The sequence below is a fragment of the Gossypium hirsutum genome, chromosome D02 (assembly GCF_007990345.1).
Source record: "Gossypium hirsutum isolate 1008001.06 chromosome D02, Gossypium_hirsutum_v2.1, whole genome shotgun sequence".
Lineage (NCBI taxonomy): Eukaryota > Viridiplantae > Streptophyta > Magnoliopsida > Malvales > Malvaceae > Gossypium > Gossypium hirsutum.
Window position 1 is genome coordinate 21,641,728 of NC_053438.1, and position 8,852 is coordinate 21,650,579.

At 31.1% G+C, this 8,852-nt stretch overlaps 1 long non-coding RNA gene across 1 annotated transcript; it reads right to left on the minus strand.

Annotated features, from left to right (window-relative positions):
• Positions 1-885: 885 nt before the first annotated feature.
• On the minus strand, positions 886-3,842 carry LOC107910196 (uncharacterized). The gene is made up of 3 exons (XR_001687530.2): positions 3,293-3,842; positions 1,494-1,563; positions 886-1,389 (listed from the first exon to the last, which is right to left on the minus strand). It is a non-coding gene; the product is annotated as an uncharacterized lncRNA (long non-coding RNA).
• Positions 3,843-8,852: the final 5,010 nt, after the last annotated feature.

Here is an 8,852-nt window from a genome sequence, read left to right on the forward strand (position 1 = left end):
AAAAATTTTATCTATTTTTATTGTTAAAAATTAGTCTTTGTATGTCAGCATTAGGTACGCGTGACATGTCATATGCCACTGTTTGGTTATCTGTCAACCATGTCATTTTTTAACAATAGAAAATAAATAAAATTTTTAACAGAAATGATCAATTTGATCTAAAATACATAGATTACTTTACTTATTTTTCAGTAGAATGGATAAAATATAATCAAACACCTAATACAAAGACATTATATTTTTACTCGAATTTCAATTAATTACTATAATAATTTTTTAATAAATATTGTTTTAAATCCCATTTTGATTAATATTTTGTGAGCGCAATTTTAAAAACCAAACATCAACTTCTTTTAATCACTACACTAATCATGAATTTTCAGTTCTCAACTCGGCGGACCCATCGAGCTAATTGGTTCACATGTAGCAACATTATCAAATCATAATTCAATGAGTATATGAGTATAAGGGTCCGTTTGATTACCAGTAAAATATTTTCCGTAAAATGATTTCTGGAAAATATTTTACTTTTCTGTAAAATGATTTACTGAAAAATATTTTTTGGTATTTGATTGAATCTGTGTAAAATATTTTCTACTGTTTGGTAGATTTCCTGAAAATATTTTCCGGAAAAGCTGTTTTTACATATATTAATATATATTAATAAATTTTTATATTTTAAATTGTTTTTACATATATTGAAATAATTTATTTATAAATAAATAAATCAAATTAAATATATAATAATACTCAATTATTAAAATATAAAAGCATTGCAAACTACTTCCAAAATTTACTAATTAGTAGTGAATCAATTATAGTGATCTCCTGATGAAATTACGCTCAGCATAAAAGCAATTACGAGAAAAGAATTCAATGCCAAAGTACAAGATAAATGGAACTAGTCATTACTTGGTTTGAGGTTAATGCTTGCAATAGAGGGATCAACACATTCGGTTGATAACTTTAAGAAATTGATTCGAGGTCAATTATTCTTCTGAATCATAAAATGGGAAAAAGAACAATAAAATTAATGATACTGAGACAATAAAAATTATAACAGATAGAAGATCGTTGATCTTGGTCTTCCAGATGTCGATGTTTGCACCAAAGATGCGGCAACTCTCATTAACAGCCCATTACCGCACAATTATACACAAAAGCACCTGCCTGTGCCTTGACAGCAAGCACATTCCACTCTTGTCCATCCCTGTTTCCCTCCTCTGGATTCTAAGAATGCAGAACATTTACTCCATCATCATGCCCTCCATGACCTCCAGCTCCTATTACTAGTAAATTGTTTCCGCATGCTTTAAATGCCAGCCCCCAACCGTAGGAAGAGGCCGCCCTCACAGGTAGTCTCTTCACAACACTCCATGAGTTATTAACCTTATCATATTTCTTAACTTCATTAGTTTCTTAATTAGCAGAGTAAAGCTGATTATTTACAACAACAACTAAAGGAGGTGAACGCATAGCAAGATGAAACGTACCTGCATCGCGACCAGGGTACATATTTTCTATCCTCCTCTATGACCTTGTCTCAATATTGTCTCTAGACCTCTGCCAAAAAATGCAATAGAATGTTCTTATAGTCTCGAGACAAAAGAGTAGAAGTGCAGAAAATAGAATTTCAAGATATGCTAATGGTCTCCTACATGCTCTTAAACATGTTCAACATGTTACCAACTCATTTCACAAACAATTGGCATATGAAAACGAGTCCAAAATATAAGATCTCAGACCAAATCATCAGGCAAATATTTGCAACATGTAATATATACTTAAAACATGTCAAAACCTTTACCAAAGTTCAACAAAGATATACATTAATAGAAATTTGACACTGAAACAAACTGAAGCAAATCAGTAATTTACAAAAACAAATACCATTATGCACCATTATATCTACAGTAGTTAATCAAATTCATGAATATCCAATATGCATTAATATTTCGTCAGTTTTTTCTTTCTTTCTAAAAGGATGGTCCCCCTTTGTGTTTTCACCTATTGATAAATGCTATACTTCTTCCTGCGGTCTTGACTCCTCCAACAGTATATATATACATATACATGGCTCATATTATTACTATAATAAAAAACTGAAAGACATATGCATAATATATATAATTAAAGCACTTGTTTTTCTTACCGAAGTTGCAAGCCAAACTAACCAAATCAGGTCTTAGTTTAACCAAACTAACCTAGTACTTATTTCTGAAAAAGTAAAAAATTTTATGTCCATTTTGAAGAATAACCCCATCTAATTGAAACCACCAATTTTTTAAGCTGTAAACCCACAAAATTCCTACATCGTTTAACCATCAAAATTCCTACATCGTTGCAACCAATTACAATAGCTTATTCCATTAAAATAGTCATATAAAAAGGTATTTAATAATCAGCATAATGGCAGAGATCTTCTAGTAGTCAAACTTATTTTAACATTGAATTTTCTAAGGAAATTTGGATTGAACTAAAAGTCTTATTGGTATTTTTGATTGGTTTGTTTCTCAAGCATAAAGTCTTTATATATGAGTTGCTAACAATTTTTAATATTCAAGAAATAAAAGATCAAATCTCAAGCATAAAGTCTCTCTATTTGACATTTTTAAACAAAAACTTAACAGTAAGGATAATCACCTCAATACTTCTTTTTAATCCATTAACTCAATGCTAAAACTAAACCATGGAATCAATTATAATGCAAAGGAATAAAAGCATTAACAATTTATTCCAGTAAATAAGACCCACGGCATTCAGAATATCATAGTATATTTAAGGAAATATTAAGAACAACCTATATACCATTCCAACAACATTAGCAAAAAAATAGTTTATTGCTGAAAAAAAAACCCTTAGCTAAAAACTGAAGCTTTGAAGGTAGAAATATAACAATGAGTTTATTTTGTTAAAAAAACTTGAAATGAAATGTTGAGATTTTTATAGAGAAAATAGCAAGAAAATTAAAAGGGAAAGCTTCCCTTAGTGAAGAAGTGGGGGTCGAGTGGTGTAGGGAAGAAGAGGATGAGTTTTCATCCTTTTTCCGATTTCTGGAAAATCCAGCAAAAACCACCAATTTTAAGCTGTAAACTCATAAAATTCCTCCATGGTTTAACAATAAACAATAACCCCATTTCATTGATCCACTAGCAATTACTAAAAATCTAGCTTAAAAAGTCATAAATTATGAAAAAAGGAAAAGAAAATTGATTTTGTTGATCATCATATCAGACTAAAGAGAAAGCGAAATTGAGCCAAAAAAAAAACTTGAAGCTTTTGGGTGACTCACCGACAGATCTATGGAGCAGAAAGATGGAGAAGGAAGACGAAGCTGAGAGACAGAAATGGTGAGGCAGAGATGAGGAGGAGAGGCGGAAGCTTTGAGGAAGGGAGAACCACTGCTGCTTAGAAGAGAATGGAAAATGTCTTACGGCTTAGAAATTGGTAAGACATTTTCCGGAGGAATGGCTTTGATTTTACCGTGTTTCGGAAAATGTTTTCCGAATTCATTTTCCCCCAAACAAACACCGAAAATTAAGTAAAATGTTTTCCGGAAAACATTTTACACCAAACAAACGCACCTTAAATTTTAATAAAAGAAATTGGCATGCATCAATTGAACCAAATATTAAGTTTGAATTAAAGTGGTTCACATGTAAAAATAAAATCTACATCAGCTAAATCGCGAGAGAAGTAACAAATTAAAACAAAAGTTGAACTTGATTTTTTTTTTAAAGAAAGAGAGTTTTAAAGCCTTTAAGAGAATGAGGGAGGAAAGTGCATTAATATTGTTATTATGCTAGAATGATTTGAAACATGGACAAATTAGAGGTGTTCATAGGTTAAAACTGTGCATCATATTAACGCATTTTATATTAACTTAAGTTCGGCCAATCTAAAATATGGGCTTATATTTTTTTCTAAATCTGCCAACATTTATAAATAGTTAACTTAAACTCATTTTAGACCTACCCCTATTACCAAAAAATTAATATTTAATTTTTAAATATATATTAATTTATATTATTTTTAATTAATATTTAATAATTTTAAATATTTTTTATTTATTAAAATTGTATATATAGTCACCTTAACAATGTTTAATGTTTACATCATAGTAATATTATTATATATTACTATAAATTTAATTTTTTGTGTTATAAATTATATAATATATAAAAATAACATGAAATAAAATATTACTAATTTAAAAACAAGTTGGGTCGAGCTCGAGCCTTGACTGATCAAGCATAAGCCCAACTCATATTTTAAACAGGCCTGAATTTTTTGCTCAAGCCTATTTTTCGAGCATAACATTTTTGCCAAAATCTTCCCAAATTTCGAGCGGGCCTTTTGGCTTGGGCGAATAACTCGACCCATGAATAAGTCTACTGATAACTCTCCCTCTGGCATTTAGTTGTTTGTCCTTGCTTGATTATTGAAAGCGTTATGTTAAGTTGTTATGTGCCCAACCCTTGAACTTATGACAAAACTACATTTGAATTACTCAAATTTTAAGGCTAAACAATCTTTAAAAAATAAGGTAAATTATATTCAATGTCAGTAAATTATTAGTATGTTTACATTTTAGTTACATAATTTCAAAAAGTTATAAAATGATCACTAAATTATTCGAAAGTTTCCATTTAAGTCATTGAACTATTTGAAAGTTTTTATTGAAGTCACTAGGCTAGTACGTTTTTATCCAAAAAAAGTGCAGCTAGTGAGTTCCAAGAGACGATTCCACGACCAGTACAATGGATCAGTATCCACCAACAAGTAGAATAATATACCTTAGATCTAAGCTGACATGATAGTTAATGTCGAATCGGAGAAGAAAATTGTTTTGATTTTAGTTCACAGATTTGTAATGTTTAAAACAATTTCATAAAAAAAATAAACTGTAGAAGAGAATAGGAATAAGAGCTTCCAATTGGTATAGTGGTACAAACAAAAAAGGTCATACAACAACAATTTTAACAATATAGTGAATTAAATGAAAATTTTCAAACAATTCAATGATCATTTTGTAACTTCTTAAAGTTGAGTGACCAAACGTAAATTTATCAATAATTTAGTTAACTTGAGTGAGTTTACTTAGAAAATATTAGACAAGTAAAAACAGGGTTAGTTAAATTTCAATTTTTGTCATATAAAATTGATATAGTTTCTTCTAAGAATGTCAACTAATGTCACTGATTAGAAAATCGAATCAACTAGCCGTTTAACAAGTTTGAGAGTCAACTGGTAAAAAATCGAAAATGAAATAATTGTTAAAATCGATTTTTTTTTAAAATTTTTTTCCCATTAATTGAAGGTTTTAAAACAAAATAAAAATGAATTTTTTTATATTATGTTATGGGCTGTTTTAAATCTAATTTAAGGGTTATTTTATAACCGAATTTTAAATTAAATCCATTTTACCTAATTTGATCAATTTGTGCGATAATAATGATAATGATGAAGAATTTAAGGTCTAACCAATTCTGCTGGAAAATTGAACAATTGAAAGTAGGAGAATATATCATTTATTCTTTTAATTCTTTTTGAAAGTTTTTTCATATATTTATATTTGTATACAAGCTAAATAGATATTCGAAAAACAATATTTAAAATAAAATAATGGTTAAATTCCGCTATTAGTCCTTGTACTTTGCGAAAGTTGTGGATTTAATTATTGTACTTTAATTTGATCATTTTTAGTCCCTATACTTTTCAAATTTTAAAATTGCAGTCTTCACCAAACAATAACTATTAAATTCATTAAGTTAAGTTTTGCTATTTTCAAAATCTGATGCGCTAAACATATTATCATATGTGTAATGCAAAGTCAACTTGTTATTTACATATATTATGCACTAAAAATTCTAGTTAATGAATTAACAAATGTCATTTGTGCCAAGACTGAAATTTTAAAATTTGAAAAGTATGGAGACTTAGAATGATATAATTGGAAAATATGGACTAACTTTATAACCTTCTATATAGTACAAGACTAGTAATTAACTTTAACTGCTATTGTTTGAGTTAGGACTAAAATTTTAAATTTCAAAAATCAAAAAGTACAGGAACTAAAATTGACCAATTCGAAAAAGTGAAGGAACTAAAATTGATCAAATTAAAGTACAAGGACTAAATCCATAATTTTCACAAAGTAAAGGGACTAATAGAAAATTTTAACCTAAAATAACCTGAAAAATATAGATGTGAGATGTTGAATGGCGTGCTGCCTAATATCTCAAGGCTGGTTACAAACAGCGCTGTAGAAGTTAATCATTTCCTAGAGCGGAAAACTTCAACGGTTTTTTTGTCTTTATAACTTTTGTCGGGCCTTGCGTGATATTTGACTGATCATATGCTTTGTGTTCTTTTTTTGTAGTTTTCAACTTGGTCATGCATGCATTGCCATTTCTTTTCACCTTTTTTTTTTCTTTCCCTGAGAGAATAAAAGCTTCAACCAATCAATGTTTCATGGATTTCATCACCTTTCCCACGACCAAACCACCAGCTCGTGATTTTCCCATGCAAAAAGGTTTGAAGGATTGAAATTTTCACGCTTTCATTGGAGCTCTTATTTTCTTTTTCTTTTTTTTTTTCTTTTAGTAATTAATGAGATAATCTACACCTACGCAGTAAGTAGTTGAATTCAGAATTCTTTCATGACTATAAAGTGATTTTGGCAAAATGAGTTTCGTGAATCCTGCATTTTTGTGGCCAATGTAAGGCCGAAAGGTGTTCTTGTTTTTTTACCTTTTCAAATGTACCTATAAAGATTAAATTGAAATGAAATGAAAACACACACTGCCAATTCAGAAAAGGAAAGTAGCCGACGTGATGGATTTACGCTTTTACAAATATATTTTATGGTGCATTACTATTTATCATCTATTGTTGGGATTTTAACTCTTTTTGGCGTTCTTGTTTTACTTATGGTTCCAACATCACTTGGGATAGTAAGGTAGGGTAGCATTTGAGACAATGAATTTGGACAGTTAAAGTGCACTAAATTTGTTGGCATTTTTAACTTGATTCATTTTGATTAGTTTTCTATTAACAAATAATCTAAGAATTGAAGCTGCAATTGTTTTTTAGCTTGTTGGTGGATTTTATTTCAAAGAAAAGAATAGAGAATGATTGATTGATTCATAACAATCTTATCCTCATCTTTTTTGTTGGGGGGTTAAAAATAAAACAAGTACATCAAATCAATTGTTCAAAAGCATTACAAGCTTTATCTTGTTGAAGAGCCCCTACCACCTCAATACGTGGTACATCGAAAATTTGTAAACTTGACTTCCAGGCTAGGAAAAGCTTAGCCAATCGATCTACAATTAGGTTTCTCTCTCTGGGCACATATTTGACTTGCCATTGTCCTACAGAATGCATAATCCTTTGAACTCGTCTAAGTGTTGTGATGCCTGAGTCTTCCAATCCCTTATTTGTCAAGGCCTTACCCACATCTGAACTATATGTCTGAACTGTGGCCCGTTTATAACCTTTATTTAATAGAATGAGGATTCCATCTAGTATACCCCAAAGTTCTGCCTCAAAAGGGGTACAACTACATGGTAGCGATTATAACCTAAAATCCAGTTACCTAACTAATCTCGTAGCACACCACCAATAGAAGCATTCCCAGTGACTCGCTCCACAACACCATCAGAAAATAGGTGAACCCATATTCCTCCAGTTTACGTTTGGTAACACTTATGTAGGACATTGGGCTTATAAATGTTTCGACTTGATTTCAATTGTTCTGCCCAACTAAAGGAAGCTTTGATTGTTTCGTAAGCTGACCAAGTAACATTCTGAAAGATGAAAAGATTTTTATTCTTCCAGATTCGCCAACTGATTATACCAAAGAGACATGGCCAAATGACGCCATGATCCTACAATCTCCTGTGACAACAAAGGTTAGAAGATAACCAAATTTGACAAGGGTTAAAGAAGAACCTATTTTTCTATTCAATTAGGACCACATACATCCACACTTCCTTTTTAATCAAACAATCTCGAAGGATATGGAGAGCATCTTATATTTCATGGCCACATATAAGGCAAGAGCTGTTGTGACCCAATCCTCGCCTGGTGCGTTTTGAGTTAGTTAATAATCTCTGCTTGTAACCAAGCCAAAGAAAAAAACGAACTCTTTAAGGTCCTTGATATTTCTAGGTATTCTTCTAATGGATATCTTTAGGATTCCAAGAATCTTGTTTTATCGACCAGAAAATGCTACGAACAGAAAAAGAACCTGAAGTCGAGGAAGCCTAAATCACCTTATCTAAACCCGAATCCTGATGTGGAGGAGGAATACTTACTATTCGTTCAATCACCTCGTCAGGTAACCACACACGAAAAAGATCCAGATTCCAAGTTCCATCAAGCGTTACCAAATCGCTGAGGATGCACTCCAAATCAATATTTGCATGAGCAAGAATATGTGAAATTAAAGGACCAATTCTTGGGATCTAAGAATCCTTCCAACATCGTATATTGGTACCATTATCCACTAACCAAGCTAGGTTCTCATATAAAAGGGATCATACCTTAGAAAGAGACCTCCATAAGTGCGAACATTGGCTCCTAGCAATAGAGTTCGGAAGTTGGTCCTTGATCTCATATTTCGTATGAAGAATACGAACCCATAAGGCATTGTCCTTACTGACTAAATTGAACCCAATCTTCATAAGAAACAAGTTATTCTGGTAATGCAAATGCCGAAATCCAAGACCTCCTCAGGATCTAGGCTAACAAATGGAATCCCACCTGACCAAAGCAAGTTTTGGATGATCGCTAGTATAGCCAAAATAAACAGTCATACAATTTGCTCAATTTCTTCACAAACTCCT